Source organism: Ovis aries, chromosome 3 (assembly GCF_016772045.2).
Source record: "Ovis aries strain OAR_USU_Benz2616 breed Rambouillet chromosome 3, ARS-UI_Ramb_v3.0, whole genome shotgun sequence".
NCBI classification, from domain to species: domain Eukaryota; kingdom Metazoa; phylum Chordata; class Mammalia; order Artiodactyla; family Bovidae; genus Ovis; species Ovis aries.
Genome location: NC_056056.1, coordinates 15,859,397 through 15,877,464, shown reverse-complemented (window position 1 = coordinate 15,877,464; position 18,068 = coordinate 15,859,397).

Below are 18,068 nucleotides of genomic sequence, written 5' to 3'. Positions count from 1 at the left end.
GCTGGCCACAGGGGTCAGCAGGGAGCCATCCGGATGAGCTATCACAGCAGGACTGCTGGTGGCTGGGTGGTCTGCCCAGCAGGCCGGTGAGGGGTGGAGGGGTACACCTTGAGGGCCAGGAGCCCCAAGGCGTGGGCCTCGCCTGGGGCCTGGGCACAGTGCAGTCAGAACAGGATGGGCAGAGCCTCTAGGAGGCAGCTGATGTCACAGCTGGGTAGCAGCCTCTAGAGTCAGAGCTCACACCAGCCACGCATCCTGCTTGCCTGTAATAAACATCACGGAAAGGTGACTTTACGGGGCCATTCTCAGAGTTGACTCAATCAGATACCCTCAATTATAGATTCGTATTTAAGAGTGGAGTCAGGGGTTTCCAAGGTAGCACTAGAGATAAAGAATCTATCTGCCAATGCAGGAAACATGGGTTCAATCCCTGGGTTGGGAAGTTCTCCTGAAGAAGGAAATGTCAACCTGCTCCAGTATTCTTGCCTGGAAAACCCCAAGGACAGAGGAGCCTGGTGGGCTACAGTTCATGGGCCTGCAGAGGCCCATGACCTCTGCAGAGGTGGACACAACTGACCACATCTAAGAGGGCTGTCTATGTGTTTAATGAACAGGAGAGAAGGCACAGGGAAAGAAGCAAGGCCAGAGACAGCTGATTGTGAAGAGTCATTTAGTAGCCGAGTTTCTTCAAACTAGCTGCTTAACTTTTCTGTTCCTTGATTTCTTTCCTTACTTAAGATGGGAATATTCATGTTACGCTCAAAGAAGAACATTGTGGGGCAACATGAGACAGTGTAACTTTTACAGAATGATTAGCCTGTAAGAGGTACTGAAGATATAGTCTAATATAATAAATTAGGTATATTAATAAAAATCTAATAAATATGTATCTAATCAATAATATATATAAATCTGAAATTCAATAAACTTTTACAAAACAATTATTTTAAAGTGGTAACTGTTATGTTTTATCTAATAAAGTCACTTCAAGTAATTTTTTTTCCCTTTTGGGATCTTCAAATTCCATGTAAATTTCATGAGACATCCCCATGGTAGGAAGGGGGATTTAAAGAGGTAATGGTTTGTAAAGGCGATTTAATTCAGCATACCCGTAAGTATAAAACCACCTTGTCTATTTGGCTTCAAAAGCTATGGTTTTTCCAGAAGTCATATACAGATGTGACAGTTGGACCATAAGGAAGGCTGAGAGCTGGAAAATTAGTGCTTTTGAATTGTGGTGCTGAAGAAGACTCTTGAGACTCTCTTGGACTGCAATGAGATCAAACCAGTCAATCCTAAAGGAAATTAATCCTGAATAGTCATTGGAAGGACTGACATTGAAGCTGAAGCTCCAATATTTTGCTCACCTGATGCAAAGAGCCAAATCACTGAAAAAGACCCTGATGCTGGCAAAGATTGAAAGCAAAAGGAGATGGGGGTGGCAGAGGATGAGATGGTTAAATAGCATCACTGAATCAATGGACATTGATTTCAACAAACTCTGGGAGATAGTGGAGGTCAGAGGAACTGGCATGCTGAATTCCATGGGGTCACAAAGAACTGGACACAACTTAATGACTGAATAACAACAATATTATGTGCACCAGTGATTTAAACAATATATAATAGAAAATTTCCAACATATAGAAAAAGAGATACAACAAACCTTATGTTTCCGCTTTAATAATACATAATTCGTAGCCACTCTTTTCATTAATAACTCGTGTAATAGATTATTATTTTATTGATTTGCACTTGCTTTACAATGTTGTGTTGCTGCTGCTGCTGCTGCTAAGTCGCTTCAGTCGTGTCCGACTCTGTGCGACCCCATAGACGGCAGCCCACCAGGCTTCCCCGTCCCTGGGATTCTCCAGGCAAGAACACTGGAGTGGGCTGCCATTTCCTTCTCCAACGCATGAAAGTGAAAAGTGAAAGTGAAGTCGTTCAGTCGTGTCCAACTCCTAGCGACCCCATGGACTGAAGCCTACCAGGCTCCTCCATCCATGGATTTTCCAGGCAAGAGTACTGGAGTGGGTTGCCTTTGCCTTCTCCGACAATGTTGTGTTAGTTCCTGCTATATAGCAAAGTGATTCAGCTATATATATATACACATGTAGATAATACATATCAGTCAGTTCAGTCGCTAAGTCACGTCCAACTCTTTGTGTCCCCATGGACTGCAGCAAGCCAGGCTTTCCTGTCCATCACCGACTCTCGGAGTTTGCTCAAACTCATGTCCATAGAGTTGGTGACACCATCCAACCATCTCATCCTCTGTTGTCCACTTCTCGTCCTGCCTTCAATCTTTCCCAGCATCAGGGTCTTCTCAAATGAGTCAGTTCTTCACATCGGGTAGCTAAAGTATTGGAGTTTCAGCTTCAGCACCAGTCCTTCCAATGAATATTCAGGACAGATCCCACTTTAATAATCCATTATTCAGAGCCATTTTTTCATTAATAACTCATCTAATAGATTATCATTTTATTGAATTACAGTTGATTTACAATGTTGTTAGTTCCTACTATATAGCAAAGTGATTCAGTTATACATATATACATGTAGATAATATATGTATATAGAGATATTCTTTTTCAGTTTTCCATTACAGTTTATTATAATTTTGAATATGGTTTCCTGTGCTATACACTAGGACCTTGTTGTTTATCTACTAGATTATTTGGAAGCAAATCCCAACATTATATCATTCCTGTGATTTTTAATTGTTTCTTTTTATATGTTTCTAGGCACCCCACTCCAGTACTCTTGCCTGGAAAATCCCATGGACGGAGGAGCCTGGTAGGCTGCGGTCCATGGGGTCGCTAAGAGTCAGGCACGACTGAGCGACTTTGCTTTTACTTTTCACTTTTATGCACTGGAGAAGGAAATGGGAACCCACTCCAGTATTCTTGCCTGGAGAATCCCAGAGACAGGAGCCTAGTGGGCTGCCGTCTATGGGGTCGCACAGAGTCAGACACGACTGAAGCGACTTAGCAGCAGCAGCAGCAGTATAATAGAAGACCTTAGTAACTAGTGATTTTCTGGAATTAATTTACATTCCGTTACATTATGAAGTACAGATTTGATACGATTTCCCATCTTTCCACAAGATGGATCACCAGCAGCCCTCCTCCCATTACTCACTAATGAATTAATAGTAGTATATTAATAGCAGTAATGAGGACTATTATTTATTGAATATCCATTCTATACCAGCACTGGTCCACACCAAATACTTTCCAGAAGAATAAAACCTAGACAGATGAACTACTTTGCCCCATCTTAGGGAACCAGTCGCTGTCTAAAGGGGCTTCACAGATGGCCCTAGTGGTGAAGAATCCACCTGCCAGTACAGAGGACATAGACTGGGTCCCTGGGTTGGGAAGAGCCGCTGGAGGAGGAAATAACACCCCGCTCCAGAATTCTTGCCTAGGGAATCCCATGGGCAGAGGAGGCTGGAAGACTGCAGTCCCTGGGTACGCAGAGTCAGACACCACTGAGGAACTGAGCAGAAGCGTGGGCTTGAGAGCTGTCTGAATGGAGATTTGATCTCAGGTCTTTAGAAATCTAAGCTTGCAGTTGTCTCATTGGGAAAACTATTACTGAGACTGTGTGTTTCCTTAGATGCATCTCCATGTGTGTCTTGATAATATTTAAAATGTGAATCAGTGCAGTGTTACCATGCCTTTTGACCTCATCATCCTTTCCATTCAAATGAGACATGAACTTTCACAGGTAAGTTGTTATGATAGAAACGGGAAGAAAGAACACAAGCAGTGAGTCCCGGGCTTCTGGGTGTAAAGGGAATGTGTGAACACTTGCAGGGTTAATATGCACTGTAAGCCACTCACCAACACCCAGCCCCTGATTGATAAGAGACTGGGGTGAGTAAGTTGCAACATTTCCTTGTAACCCCCCAGGGAGCTGTGAGCCCATGGAGAAGTGGAGCTGAGCAGAGAGGTTGCCATCCCCTCCAGTTCATCGGAAGAAGAAGCCGGTGCCTCTCTTTCACATAGCAAGAATGATGCATGACCCAAAAGATAGGACCCAGATGAAGGCGCCTGCCTTGCAGTGATTTCCAACTGCTCAGACATTCAGGACCCGAAGAAAGAGAATAATACACACTTGGGAAAAATGCCCACATGGTCAGATGTGGTGACTGGAGGAATCACATCCCTTTGCCAGAGAAGCCAGTTCTTTGTTGTAATTTCTACAAAACACTGAACTAAATAAGCATCTATGTGACTAAATTGACCCTAATTGTCTAATAGTAAGTTTCTGCCTTTGGGCCAAGTAGAGGCTCGATAAAGAAATTGTGCTGTTACAGAAAACAAAGAAAATGATAATGTTTGCATAAAACGAGTGTCCGATATAATCTCACCTGCTTATTAGTAAGTAATACCTGACGTAGGTTTGAATCACAACCTTTCATTTCACGAAACTGACGTTACCTAAGTGGTGTATTCATCACGAGTGTTTCTCAGTCTATATGTGTGGCTTTGCACCCTCTGATCACAGACTTGCATTTCCTCAATTTCAGGCTTGAATGGGACCATGTGACCAGTTTCAGCCAACGATGCTCAAGGAGACTTGACAGAGGGCATTCCTGGGCAGGCGTACCTGCTGCTGCTCCAAACTCTGGAATGATCAGAGATACTTCGAGTAGTGGCCTGGGTTCTGGAGTGACGTGTGGCTTTGTGGTCCTGACTGATGGAAATACTGCAGGACGTGAGCCAGAGACACCGTTTTTCTTTTCTGTCATCACACCATAAAGTGGCTCAGCTGGTAAAGAATCCGCCCCAAGTGTGGGAGACCTGGGTTCGATCCCCAGGTTGAGAAGATCCCCCGGAGAAGGGAAAGGCTATTCACGCCAGTATTCTGGCCTGGAGAGTTCCATGGACTCCCCCATGAGTCCATGGGGTCACAAAGAGTCAGACATGACTGAGTGACATTCACTTTCACCATAACTTATCCTGAATGATTCAGATTAATTTTCTGAGATGAAGAAATTAGGCTTTTTTCTCAAGCCTACTTTCTTGGCTTTTTCCTGAAAATTCCGTGTGGCAAACTTGGGAACTAACATCCAAAAGGAACTGAGGAGTACTTCTTTTATTTCACTTCACTTAATATTTAAAGTATACCACCCTTATGGCAGAAAGCGAAGAGGAACTAACTCAAGAGCCTCTTGATGAGGGTGAAAAGAGGAGAGTGAAAAATCTAGCTTAAAACTCAACATTCAAAAAACTAAGATCATGGCATCCAGTCCCATCACTTCATGGCAAATAGATGGGGAAACAATGGAAACAGTTACACACTTTATTTTCTCGGGCTCCAAAAGCACTGGAGATGGTAACTGCAGCCATGAAATTACAAGATGCTTGCTCCTTGGAAGAAAAGCTATAACCAACCAAAGCAGCATATTAAAAAGCAGAAACATTACTTTGCTGACAAACGTCTGTATAGTCAAAGGTATGGTTTTTCCAGTAGTCATGTATGAATGTGAGACTTGGACCATAAAGAAAGCTGAGCACTGAAGAACTGATGCTTTGGAACTGTACTGTTGGAGAAGACTCTTGAGAGTCCTTTGGATTGCAAGGAGATCAAACCAGTCAATCTTAAAGGAAATCAGCCCTGAATATTCATTGGAAGGACTGATGATGAAGCTGAAGCTTCAATACTTTGGCCACCTGATGTGAAGAACCAATTTATTAGAAAAGATCCAGATTCTGGGAAAGATTGAAGGCAGGAGGAGAAGAGGACAACAGAGGATGAGATGGTTGAATGGCATCACCAACTCAATGGACATGAGTTTGAGCAAGCTCCAGGAGATGATGAAGGACAGGGAAGCCCAGCGTGCTGCAGTCCATGCGGTCGCAAAGAGTCAGATTCAACTGAGTAATTGAACAAAAACAACAAATATTTAAATATATCTATAAATGTTTTAAATAAACTTTTTTAAAGCTCGCATATTTAAAAAATTGCTGCCTTCATTTCCACAAGAAAAAAAAAAAAACAACAACCTCTGGCCACACTGACTCAGATAATATCGTAAATACTGTAACATAAGAGATGCTATAAAGTTGCCACTCTTCACTTTGGGAAATGATTTGTTTGTCGTGCAGACCCTGCTTCTCTTCTGGGTGATGTCAAGTCTCCCACAGGCGGTGTTTGGGGAATGGCAGCACATGATCCTCTTCCGTTCTGTCTCACATGCTGTCTCTCATCCCCACGGTGTAGACGAATAAGCCCCTTAAGATGGTGGAGCTGTGACTGCAGAGACAGCACCTACAGGGGATGTAGAATGGCAAGTGGCAGGAGGGGTGGGTTTCCTACTCCTGGTTCCTGGCGTCATTCAGTTGCTGTGCCTGAAGCCGCTTCCCGGGTATGACAGGTGTGACTATGTGCCACCATTTGCACGTGACATGTCTCTGCCAAGCACGCTCCCCCACTTCCCAAGCCCAGGCCGTGTTCCCAGGAGCACTCTCTGTGGTGAGCCAGGGGCCCCAGGACAGAGGACGCTCTCCTCTGCACCTTCCCCCGCTGTTCTCTCCTCATGGCTTCATCTCACCAGAGCTCCATGCTGGCTTCCCCAAAATATAGAGTCTATGACCCACTAACGCACATCCCCCTGATGTTCTTAGCGTAATTGTGGATGTCCTTCCCAGATAGCTCAGTTGGTAAAGAATCCCCCTGCAATGTAGGAGACCCTGGTTTGATTCCTGGTTCGGGAAGATCCTCTGGAGAAGGGATAGGCTACCCACTCCAGTATTCCTGGGCTTCCCTTGTGGCTCAGGTGGGAAAGAATCCGCCTGCAACGTGGGAGACCTGGGTTCAATCCCTGGGTTGGGACGATCCCTTGAGAAGAGAAAGGCTACCCACTTCAGTATTCTGGCCTGGAGGATTCCATGGACTACAGTCCATGGTGTGGCAAAGAGTCGGACACTACTGAGCAACTTTCACTTTCACTTTCCGAAATAAATATTAATTTGTCACTTCTGTGCAGTGTGCAAGAAAGAGGAGTCGAGGATCTGAACCTATGGAGTTGGAAGTGTGCTGTGATTTGAGCAAATGGCAGGTAAGACAGTAAAGGTACTGTGTGAGCTTGCTTGGGCTGCCGGGACACAGTACTGAACACCAGGCAGCTTAAATGACAAGCTTGTTGTCTCCTAGCTCTGGAGCCAGAAGTCTGAGGTCAAGGTGTTGGCAGGGTCGGTCCCATCTGAGGCTGAGAGCGAGGTCAGTTCCAGCTTCTCTCCTTCCCTCAGGGGCTTTGCTGACAGTCTTCGACGTGTCTTGACTTACAGATGCTTTATACTAAGTTCTGACTTTACCTTCACATGACTTCACTTTGCGTATGTCCATGTTCAAACTTCCCCGCTTATAAGGACATGAGTCATACTGGGGCTTCTGGCTCAGGTGGTAAAAAAAACTGCCTGCAGTGCAGGAGACCAGGGTTCGATCCCTGGGTCGGGAAGATTCCCCTGGAGAAGGGAGAAGGGAACTGTGGTATCCTTGCCTGGAGAATCCCAAGAACAGAGGAGCCTGGTGGGCTACAGTACATGAGGTCACAAAGTAGGACACAACGGAGCACACACAGTATCCCATTGTACATGTGTACTATATCTTCTTTATCCATTCATCTCTCAGCATTTCCCTGTTGCTTCATCAAGATACAGACTTACGTCTTTTTCTCTACGGCAAGGAGGTGAACCCTGGGGAGGTGATGACACTGAATGATCCATCTCTTTAGTCCCAAAGTCTAGCGTAGCATCTCACATGTACTTAGGGCTAACTGATGCTTTTAGAATCAAAATAAATTGAGTGCTGAATATAAACCTAAACTCATATTAGCACATCAGCTTTATCATATAGACAGCAACTAATCATAGCATGAGGTTCAATGCAGTCCTTCAGAGGGACAGGACGGGTGGGATGGTGAAGACTGACTCTAAGTGACGCTAAATACCTACCCTTACTAGGTTCTGATGTCTGCATTTGACAGTTCTTCTGTCTCTTTCCTCAAAGCCTTTTTTTTTTGCTCATCTTCCTTTACAGCCACATCCTACCCCCTAATGTGTTATTTTCCAGTCTGGAGAACTATCCTCGCTCTTCCTCAGGTACGTCAAATGCATTTCCACTTCAGAGCCTTTGCAATCACTGCACCCTCCCCACCCCCACCCCCCCCACCCCCCACCGGCTCTTTCATCAACTCTCTTCACCACCCTCCACTCAGTCTCAGCACCAGTGTCATCTAGACACAGGAACCTTCCTGGCCACCCTGTGGTCCTTTGTTCTATAGCAAAGCCTTCCCGTTTTCGCAGAAACCCTCTCTATACCCTCAGCCCACATAAGTGCCCTTCACTGATGGACTTACGCGTATTTGTTAATGTAGTGTCTCCCCTCCTTGTTCCATGAAAAGAAGGACTTTGTTGTGTCCCCTGCTACTTCCCAGAAGCCAACTTGGCACTTGTTACAGGCAGGTCCACAGTGACATGTGGGCTGAAGGAGACCTGCAAGGCTGTGTGCCTTTGGCCAGGATTAGACTAAATATTCATGAGAACTGAAGAAGCCTTTCACAAGCCCCAGTCATAAGGGCAGGCTTTGCATTCTCCGTTTGGACCTGCCAGAGGCTTTGGCAGGCCAAGAACTGGCCCCTGATACTCTCTCTGCAGGTTCTGGGTCACTCTGAAGCACTGAGGTGAGAGGAATAACCTCCCAGGCAGAGGAGTGTCAGTGACTGCAGTTATCAATGTAAGCCCCTCTTCAGTCCGCGTCTGCTCTTTATAAGCACCTCACACACACACACATCAAGAAGCACAGGTGTGTCTGACTGAACAGTGCACAGCCAGTTGTTTTCCGGGTCTGCAGAGGTCCAGTTTGTGACTTCTGGTTCTTCACACACTGGTGTGGCTGCAGAATTGCATCCTGACCGAGCAGACTGCCAGCCTCTGATCCCACATCTGGACCCAAGGCTGGCACCAAACTGTCAAGGTCCCCAAATCCGTGGGCTTTCCTCAAGGTCACCACAGATGCATACCCTGGCTTTCTCGGCACCCTCTTTTTACAGAGATCACAGAGATGTTCAGGGTCTTATTGGGGGGCTGCTGGGGCAGAAGTGGAATGTAAGACAAATTTTAGCACATATAGGATTGATTGCACCCCAGGGAGCCTCTCCCAGCGCCTGGATGGAGCAGAGTTAGTTCTCCTTTAGAGCCTGGGAACGCACGTGCTCCTCTTGGAGTTTTCTTACCATAAACATAGCCCATCAGTCATTTTCAGAGCTACAAAATGAATACCTGTCCTCCCCACGTAGACTGTACCTTCTCAGTTAGGTCAGCGGCTCAGTTGTGTCTGACTGTTTGCAACCCCATGGACTGCAGCAAGCCAGGACTTCCTATCCGAAACCAACTCCCAGAGCTTACTGAAACTCATGTCCATTGAGTTGGTGATGCCCTGCAACCATCTCATCCTCGGTTGTCCCCTTCTCCTCTCACCTTCAATCTTTGCCAGCATGAGGGTCTTTTCCAATGAGTCAGCTCTTTGCATCAGGTGGCCAAAGTATTGGAGTTTCAGCTTCAGCATCAGTCCTTCCAATGACTAATGGAAGTCTTTCTATTCATCCCTTTTTATTGCTGTACTCCTCCTGACTTTGTCAGTGAATTAAATAAATATTTTGATCAATAATACATTAAACAGAATCCACGTCAGCTGCAAAAGTCTGAGTGGGCTACAGGAAGCTTTAGGTGATTGGCAAGGATACCGTGCCTTTGGGGACTGGGGGACTCAGACCCTGCTTTGATGAGCGTCCCGCAGTCATTCTGGTGGAATCTCATGGAGGAGAAACATTTAAAAAGACCTTTTTGTCAAAACTATTGCTTAGTGATAGGGGAAATGTTAGCAAAATCTGGGAGTAAACATATTATTTGAGAAATATAAATGACCTCAGATACGCAGATGACACCACCTTTATGGCAGAAAGTGAACAGAAACTAAAAAGCCTCTTGGTGAAAGTGAAAGAGGAGAGTGAAAAAGTTGGCTTAAAACTCAATATTCAAAACACTAAGATCATGGCATCCGGTCCCATCACTTCATGGCAAATAGATGGGGAAACAATGGAAGCAGTGATAGACTTTATTTTGGGGGGCTCCAAAATCACTGCAGATGGCGACTGAACTGACTGAGGTTGGTCATAGCTTTTCTTCCAAGAAGAGTTGACCTGTAAAGAAAACTGAGTGCCAAAGAATTGATGCTTTTGAACTGTGGTGTTGGAGAAGACTCTTGGGAGTCCCTTGGACTGCAAGGAGATCCAACCAGTCCATCCTGAAGGAGATCAGTCCTGGGTGTTCATTGGAGGGACTGATGCTGAAGCTTAAGCTTTGATACTTTGGCCACCTGATGTGAAGAGCAGACTCATTGGAAAAGACCCTGATTCTGGGAAAGATTGAAGGCAGGAGGAGAAGGGGGACGAAAGAGGATGAGATGGTTGAATGGCATCACCAACTCAATGGACATGAGTTTGAGCAAGCTCCAGGAGTTGGTGGTGGATAGGGAAGCCTGGTGTGTTGCAGTCCTGGGGTCGCAAAGAATCAGACAGGACTGAGCTACTGAAATGAACTGACTGAAACATATTATGCTAATCTTTTAAAATCTTTCTCGAAAAAAGTTAACATCGAAAGCCTACTCTACAGTATTAGGTGATTAAAAGGAAGGGATGCAAAACAATATTCAGCTTAGTGCTAATTTTGTAAAATACTATGTATGTGTGTGTGTTTGGGTGTGTGTGTTTGGATGTATGAATGAGTATTTGGGTGTACGTATATGTATTTGGGTGTGCAGAGAGAAAGAGCATGATGCACCAATATTTAACAGTGGTTGATACTGAGAGTGTACTTGTGCTTTTTATATTTATGATCTCCCATATTCCAGAAGTCTCTATCATGGATGTATACAAAAGGGTTCAAAATAAACGGTTTGCTTCTATTTGCTTCCTTTCAAATCACCGCAAATAGTAAAGGACTTTCATGGGAGATTTCTGGTGCTAGTTAAACGCTATCAGACTATTCAGAAAGAATGCCCAGGTTCTTTTTACAGGAAGAGAAAAAAAAAAACTGATATAAGAAAACTGGCAGGTCTGGATGGGAGGAGAGTGGGGGTGGAGAATGGATACATGTATACATATGGCTGAGTCATTTCACTTTGCGCCTGAAACTATCACAACAGTATTAATTGGCTATACTCAATACAAAATAAAAAGTTCAAAAAAAAATTGGCAAATGATAGGACAAATCATATATCTTATTAATCTCCTGTATCTGTGTGTGTGTTTGTGCAGACATGCACACACAAATGTCTATATTGGATTCTCCCCGCATCAGTCTTCCTCCCATCTTCAGGAAATTTCCTACCTTATAAATATTGCTGTCTCTCACTCTAGAAGCTGAGAAAGACCAAGACAAGAATTCCCAGCCAGCTAGATGCACTGGCTCAGAACTTGGAATCATGGACATGGAGCTAGGCCCCGGGTGTCAGTGATGGAGCATTTCTGGGGGCGTCACAGCTGTGGGGACTGTGGAATTGTCCCCCCACTCCGGGCTGCTGACACAGAGGCCACTGGATAGCTTTTGGGGCGTGGATTTTGGGCTCGTGCTAGCTGCTACCCAGCCTTCCTTGCTTTTCTGTTTGCAAACTGGGTTCTGCAGCTTTTCAGAAGATTCTACTGTTCAGTACACTTGTCTATTTTTATTTGTTGGCCAGAGCTGATTTCTACTGCTTGCACCTAAGAGCCCTGGCTCTTTGCTCTATGTGCTATATGACAGTGCTTTGGGTTCAGGGCCAAATGTGACCTTGAAAAGCACATGAGAAAATAGTTCAGAAAACACTGCCGACATTCTACAGGAGGGGTTCTGATTTAGATGCTAAAGGAACATAACTTTCCGTTTAGGAAGCCTGAGTCCATTAGTGAACTCCACTAATAGGTCACAAAAAGTAATAGCTAGTAAATATTTTATTAGCATTTTTTTGTATCTTGCTAATGGGGAAGTCAACAATTTTAAAAGTAGCAAGAATCACATTTGGCACCAGGCCATTATTCAATGCTTAGTGTCTGCTGTTTCTTAGGATATTTTGTGGAATAATTAGAGATGCTCAAATAGAATTATGTGGGCAACCACAAATGTTTTTATTTTTATATTGTAAACCATCATATTTTCTTACCTACATTATGTATTCAATACTAATTTTCTATCTATGGCATAGTAAATTTATGGCTATGTTAATATGCTAATATTTCTCCATCTAGAAAATGAAATGAATGATTTTTATATGCTTTGTTTGTGAAATATTAACAGCAAAAATTCATTAAATATAATAAGACTCATTACATAGTATCTTTCATCCTGAAGATTATTAGAAACCTTTACAAACCAAAAGAAAAATAACCAACAGCAAAGAAAAAGAAAAAAAAAACACCCAAAGCTAACAGAACCACCATCCATCACTGAAATAGAGCTATGCAATTGTTTGCTTTGCTTAATCTATTTGAAGTCTTTGCTGTTGTTGTTCAATTGCTCAAGTCATGTCCGACTCTGTGACCACATGAACTGCAGCACACCAGGCTTCCCTGTCCTTCACTATCTCCCGGACTTTGCTCAAACTCATGTCCATTGATTCGGTGAGGTGATGCCATGCAATCATTTCATTCTGTGTCACCCCCTTCACCTCCTGCCTTCAATCTTTCCCAGCATCAGGGTCTTTTCCAATGAGTCTGCTCTTCACATCAGGTGGCCAAAGTATCAAAGCTTCAGCTTCAGCATCAGTCCCTCTAGTGAGTTGATTTCCATTAGGATTGACTGGTTTGATCACCTTGTTGTCCAAGGGACTCTCAAGAGTCTTCTCCAGCACCACAGTTTGAAAGCATCAATTCTTTGGCACTCAGCCTTTTGTATGGTCCAACTCTTATATCTGTACACGGCTACTGGAAAAAATATAATTGTCTTACCTGTCAGGAGAAAAAAAATCAAGCTTAAACTGCTAAAAAGAAAATTGCCACCTAAAAATTAATATGATCTCCTGATTCCCTTAAATTATTGTACTTTGTTTTCAGGAATGGAATTAGTTAGAAGTGAGAGAAAATTACTATGGGTGTTAGGATTTGGAAATAGGACTGGAGGTCTATATTAGTCCAGGCTCTTCAATAGGATTCATAGAGATGTGCAAGAGGGAATTTAATATGGTGACTGGGGCCTCGATGATCATGGAGGCTAAGAATGCCATGATCTGCCATTTGCAAACTGGAGACCCAGGAAAGCTGGTGGTCTAATTCTTTCTAAGGCCAAAGGCCTGGGAAACAGGGAAGCTGCTAGTGTTAGTTCGCCAAATCCAAAGGCCAAAGATCCAGGGGCTCCAGTGTCTGAGGGCAGGAAAAGGTGGACACCCAGAACAAAGTCAGCAGAGAGCAAACCCAGCCTTCCCGTGAGTTTCTGTTCTACTGGGGTCCTCACAGGATTGGTGAAGGTGATTGTTCTTCACTCTGTTGACTGGTTCAAATGCTCATTTCTTCCCATAACATCCTTGCACACACCACAAAATAAGGTTTTATCAGCTATTTGGGCATCCCTTAGCCCAGTCACATATTCATGGACATTAACAATCCCAGGGGCCACTCTGGACTCCCCAACATTTTCTCTAAAAGCTTTTGACTGGCCTTTCCTATTAAAGTGCTGTGGCCCCCAGCTATCAGCATAGTGACTAGTCACTTAGCCAGGCACACTCCTTCAGCAGTTAACTAAGTCATTCCATGTCTCCTCAACTCTAAACCAACCCCAAGCCGCATCTCCCCTGCATGTCCTTTTTGCTTGTGTCTTTGTTAGCTCTTGTAGAACATCTCCATCTCCTGTTTCATTTTGTATGTAAAAGTATATAACAAACTATCTGTCCCAACTCAGATTTCTTTTCTTTTCTTTTCTCTCCTTGAGTACCCAGTCCCAAGGCTTTGTATCACTGGACCTGGGTGTCAGTTTTAATGTCCATTAATTTAAGTCGGTAGGCCTCCAAAAGCTTTACAAATGTTAATTAAGCAAGAGAACACCCTCATGAAACAAGGATTATGGTCCTCATTTCACAGGTAAAAATCCAAACACACAAAGCTTGAGTGACACTGATGCCTGCCCATCATTTGAGAACCGCCATTGATTTCATGGGAAGGACTGATGTTGAAGCTGAAACTCCAGTACTTTGGCCACCTGATGCGAAGAGCTGACTCATTTGAAAAGACCCGGATGCTAGGAAAGATTGAAGGCAGGAGGAGAAGGGGACGACAGAGGATGAGATGGTTGGATGGCATCACCGACTCAATGGAGATGGAGTTTGGGTGCTGTCTATGGGGTAGTGCAGAGTCGGACACAACTGAGCAACTGAAATGAACTGAACTGTTGATTTCACTGCTGGGCATCACAATGTTGATGGCTGGGCATGTGTCAGAGCCACTGCCCCACTATCCAGAAGATAAAAAGAGACGAGCGATTAGGACAGTGTCTGAACCGTGTTAAACGCTGAGACTGCTCATTATTTACAGGCCTGCAGGACGTCCCATTTTCCTTTATTTTCTCACCGTCCCTTCCCATGGCAGCCACTCAGTGAACAAGCAAAGAAAAGTCAAGGTGTGGCAAGACAAGGGTGTGTTTATTCTCATTACTTGGTCCTGAGACGCTGGTTTGGGGCAAAATAAATTTTTGTTTTGTATGATTCTCTCTCAGATTTAGGGCCCTGGGTCTCAGAAGCTGGTCTGTGGCCCCACAGCCTCAGAATCACCTGGATACAAGGGTTAAATGTACAGTTTCCAGGTCTCACTTCAAAGACACCAAATCAGTATTTTGGAAAGTGGGCCCAGAAGTCTGTTATTTTGACTGTGTGATTTTGTCATTTATTTCTTGCGTTTGAAAACCAGATTCGTGTTTTGTGAAATGTTACCTGTTTTAATGCTGTAATATGCTTGTGGTTTTGCAGTTAAGGATGTTCATCAGCTGAAATAAAAATGATGTTTTTAAAAAAACTTCTATCCACCAGCATGGAGTTTCCTTTAAAAACTAAAAATACAATTACCACATGATCCATCAATCCCACTCCCAGAATATATCAGGAAAAGACGAGATCTCTAATTTGAAAGTATGCATGCCCCGCAGTGTGCATTGCAACACTATTTACAGTAGTCAAGACATGAAAACAAGTTAAACGTACATTGGCAGATGAATGGATAAAGATGGACTACTACTCAGTCATAAAAAAGAATGAAATAGCCATCTGCAGAAACATCAGTGGAGGCAGAGATTGTCACACTAAGTGAAGTAAGCCAGACAGAGAAAGACAAATACCATACGATGTCACTTATATGTGAAATCTTTAAAAAAATGATACAAATGAACTCATTTACAAAACAGAAATAGACTCACAGACATAGAAAACAAAGTGATGGGTACAAACGAGAAATGGAGGGGGATGGATAAATGGGGAACTAGGATTAACAGATGCATACTTACATCGTTGTTCAGTCACTACGTCATGCCGACCTATATAAAAAACAAATAACCCAGGGTTACCCACTACGTAACCCAGGGAACAATATTCAATACATTGTAGTAACCGATAATGGAAAATAATCTGAAAAACTATATATATATATACATATATATATATATACATATATATATATAATAACTCATTTTTCTACACACCTGAAACTAACACACTGTAAATCTACTATACTTCAATGAGAAAATAAACAAAAAATATAACTTGAGTTTGAGAATTTCCTTATCTCAAAAATAATTAACTTCTCTCCTCTCTTTTAAAGTGCAACACAGACCCGCCCCCAAACAACAGAATGAAACTCAGGGCCGAGGGCCCTTTAGTTTGGACCACTGATGTCATCAGTGCGGCCTTGTCTCTCCAGCTTCCACGGGCCACGGGGTGTCTGGTTGTCCTCCTTATTTGTTCCTTTACAGGACCTGCAGACTCTGAAAGCACGAATTTATACCAATGCCTCCAAACAGGCCCTCTCTGAGTAAATAAATGTTGGCTGCTTAGACCTTTCAGGTCTAAGTTCTAAGACCTTTCAGGCCTAAGATAGTTCTGCTGCTGCTGCTGCTAAGTCGCTTCAGTCATGTCCGACTCTGTGCGACCCCATAGACGGCCTCCTACCACGCTCCCCCGTCCCTGGGATTCTCCAGGCAAGAACACTGGAGTGGGTTGCCATTTCCTTCTCCAATGCAGGAAAGTGAAAAGTGAAAGGGAAGTTGCTCAGTCGTGTCTGACTCTTAGCAACCTCATGGACTACAGCCCACCAGGCTCCTCCGTCCATGGGATTTTCCAGGCAAGACTACTGGAGTGGGGTGCCATTGCCTAACAACTATCATTTAGTTGTTAGACCTGAAGGGAATCTCAAATATGATCTAGTTCAACCACCAGTTTATGCATGAAGACACAAGGAACCAGAGAGGCAGAGCAAGTAATTTAAGGTGGCACAGCTGAACAGGAGACTGGACAGAATTGGAAACCACTTCCCTATTTCTTCATCCACTGTTCCTTGCAGGAGAGCACACTATCTCTGTATTCCAGTACAGACAGAGGCTTCTATTCTTGTCACGTCCTTCAGTCCTGGCTATTAAATTTTTTGAACAATCACCCTCAATGTAAGTATTATTTTCCAAATTATATACATGTGCCACCGTCAATCTAATCAGTAAATGCTATGAAAGGATAATATCATTTCCATAAACTAGAAAAGAAATATAAACAAAGCACAACTATTTTCCACTGTCATCCTTCAGAGGATGCTAAGCAACCTCTTTCGGAGATCGTTGCATCAGGACCTGAATTCAGCTTCTCAAAGAAGAGCGATAAGTACTTAAAGAGCTCACAGAAAAATGATTTCTAAGTGATAATTGCCGGCTTTATTACCTTTAGAGACCACTGAACTACTTTAAAATGACAATGTATCAAAAAATAATTTCTAACTCTTATTCTTCGCCTCCTTGATGGATGCAAAGCTGAGATCTCTATTTAATGCGTGGTTTTTCTCACCTATGGAGTAATCCAAGGTGACCAACCGTCCTGACACCACCTCACTAGTCAGGAATTACAAATGACTGTTGTCCCAGTAAGACTGTGTTGCTATTTAAATTGCTTCTCTGCTGTATTTTTAAGAGAGTGCCTCCGAGGTAGCTGGGGATGACCTCCTTCAGGTGTGGCAGCAGGAAGCTCCAGCTGAGAATGCAGCGTGGGAAAGTTCTCCTGAAACATCAGTGAGCTGCCTTGCACCCTCTTCCCCAGGAAAGGAAGAGAACCCTGGTGGGCATGTTAGTGGCCAGTCTCCTTTCTGGAACTGACCAGGCTTCTGCTCCGACACTGGCCGACTCACCGTGGGGCCTCTTCTCCACTCACAGGGTCGGCCACCTGTGCTCCCCGGTGAGTCCCCAGAGCCCCAGCCCGGAGATCTCCGGTACAGCCTCACTTCTGACTCACTCCTGCAGCACACAAGAGAGGAAGTGCCAGGTTCTGGGAACTCAGGACCCCACAAGGCAGCAGGGTCCCTGCCCTTGCAGGGTGACACCCTGAGGCATTGCCTGCGATGACTGAACTCTTTCTAGGAGCCAAGGACCACGTGGTGTCCTGACGACCACATGTGCGCCCGAGCACTGCTGTACCACTCGGAGCAAGGCCAGGCACGTGGCACGGTGATCCCCACTCCAGGGATGCATGGCATAAAGACAGGAAACCGGGCACTCCAGGCTGCAGGGTGGGGGTTCCCACAGACACGGTGAGTCCCTTCTGCTCCGGTTTCATCTTTGGGGGGGTGGGGGGGACAGAGAAGCAGGGTGACCACGTGGAATTACTATCCACATAGAAACTGGAAGAGAAAGGGCAGGAATCCCAACCAGACCTCTGGGCCACCTGGGATCACCCCTGGGCCAGCTCTTGACTTCAAGGACCTTTCTCTGCATATGTTTTTACAACAACTAAAATATGAAATGTCCCCAAGAGTGCCCCTGGCCTTCCTCCCCCTTCTCCACTCCCAT